Source organism: Nestor notabilis, unplaced genomic scaffold (genome assembly GCF_000696875.1).
Source record: "Nestor notabilis isolate BGI_N333 unplaced genomic scaffold, ASM69687v1 scaffold27911, whole genome shotgun sequence".
In the NCBI taxonomy this organism is placed as follows: domain Eukaryota; kingdom Metazoa; phylum Chordata; class Aves; order Psittaciformes; family Psittacidae; genus Nestor; species Nestor notabilis.
This window is the reverse complement of record NW_009914664.1, coordinates 2706-4841: the sequence shown is the minus strand read 5'-3', so window position 1 is coordinate 4841 and position 2136 is coordinate 2706. Positions and strand designations below refer to the sequence as shown.

The window sequence follows — 2136 nt, the reverse complement described above, 5'->3', positions numbered from 1 at the left end:
GTGGAATTTTTGCCTGGGCACAGTTGGTGCTGTCGGCTTCAACCCGGGCCCAGCCCTTGCATGGCTCGGCTCTACCCTGCGCCACCCATCTCCGCATGGCTACCAGGGTTACCCCCAGCATTTCCCCAAAGCCCTGCTGATCCCAGGTCTCCTTGTTTTGGGACCCATTGGTCCCAGGAACCTTTCCAAATCCCACTTCCAACTCCACTCTGCTCCTGAGGGCTCCCAGCCCACGTTGCATTCTCCTCCCCACGCTGCATCTTGATCTCGCATCCATCCATGGGGTTCCTTTCCAACAAGCCACCTGTATTCTTTCCCCTTTGAAAGCCTTGGAAGGCTGCAAAATAAAAGCAAGTTTGGGAGAGAAGCAGCAAATCACAAAGATCCCCAAGAGAGAAGGGAACAGTTCTCTCCTGGCCAGCTCCAGGCACATTGCCTATGTCAAATGCTTCATAAACGTCAGTTGGAGATGTGTGCTGGAGACCTGCTTAAATGCTTACAGATGAAGTGGTCCAACTATTACTGTTTAAACAGTGCCATGACAGGTATAAGCAATCTGCCCTTCACATTTACTGCTGCAAACCCTTTGAAGGCCTAAGGACAAGTATTTGGAGGAAAAGCCAAGCCCAGGTTGCTCTGGGGATGCGATTTGAGAGGGGGAATGGACAGAGCATGGCTTGGGCAGAGCAAAGAGGAGGCGAAGTCCGGGGAGGGGAGCAGCAGAATAAGCAGAGCAGTGTCAGGGCAGTGCTAAAAGCACCTCTGCTTTCCTGCACAGCCGATGAGCAGAGCTCACCTCCCTGTGCCTGGCTGCAGGGGATGAATCCCACCGGCCGCAGGTGAGGATAACGCTGTGATACACAGTGGGATCCCTCCCAGGCTGCAGCAGGCTCCAACCCATCCATCCATCCACTGTGCTGTCCATCGCCATGAGCCCTTCCTGCAGGAATCCTGGCAGGGGTCAGGCTCCAGCTCCCAGGCCTGGAAAGCCACAGAGTCACTTTGCATCCCCAGGGATGCTCAAGCAAGCCCACTTCCTATCAGCAGCACTTCCAGGCTGGCACATAGCTTGTCTCCCCAATTTCTTTCTGGGAACTGAGGGGATAAAGGGAACTTCAACCCTCCATGAGGACATGGATGGACCTGGGTGCAGTGCTGGAAGCCCATGGATGTGGATACAAGTGCCACCGCTCTGGTTTGCATCCCAGCTCCATGTTGCCCCAGGCCAGGCACTTGCACTTTTGCAGGGGGATTAACATCAGGCAGCAGCTCTGTTGGATCAGATGCTGAGCTGGAAAGTACCGGGACAAAAGGCTCTGGTCCCTTCTTCCATCCCTGCAGGGATGAGGACAGACAGGAGCAAACTGCATCCATGAGGCTTCCCAGCATCACACACAGACCGAGAGCGAAGCCCCAGGTTTCATCCCTGCTTCCCTCTGCTGCTGCTGGACCAGCAAGGCTGAGAGCTCCATGTAGCTGCCAGTCCCTCTCTCCATGCCTCAGTTCCCCCACATCCCTTCACCTGCATCCCACACCCCTTGCCACCATAGGAATATCTACTATGTGGGACCCCCCTCACTTACCCACCTGCGCAGCAGTTGGGGTTCACCCCAGAGCAGCATCAGGCCTCCATCACCCTAAAAAGAAGCAGCACCCAGTAGGGAACCAAACCCACTCACTGCCTTAAGGAAAGAGATCAGCAGACAAGGTGGGGAGCCCCAGGCAGAGTTCACCCTCCCTCCAAACCCTCCTGCTTTATCCCCCAGCCCTGCCCCAGCTGCAGCCTCTCATTTATTAATGCAGCGTGGACTAATCCCCAGAAGCTGGGAGCTGCTGGGTGGGGGTGATCGTGGGGTGACTCATGGGTGCAAGTGCTGCAGGAAGGAAAACACTCCCCAAACTCCTCTCTGAGCTCAGGGTGGGATTTGGGGCAAGGGGAATAGAAGGAAACCTCCAAACCCCATCATCAGCCCTTGCTGAGATGGGGACAGGGGTCTCCTGGACCTGGGTTTGTGCTGGATCCTGCAGGCGCTGGGCAGGCACAGACAGTCCCTCTCCTGGCAGAGCATCCTGCCTGCCAAGCGTGAGGCAGGGAGGAATGTGGGCATCCACACCTGCACCCCAGGCCCACCTTGA

At 56.3% G+C, this 2136-nt stretch overlaps 1 protein-coding gene across 1 annotated transcript in view; it reads left to right on the top strand.

The window, feature by feature from the left end:
- LOC104412924 (tumor necrosis factor receptor superfamily member 16) overlaps window positions 1-2136 on the top strand; it is a gene marked incomplete at both ends in the record, with an annotated part of 3726 nt that overhangs the window by 253 nt on the left and 1337 nt on the right. The window lies entirely within an intron of this gene.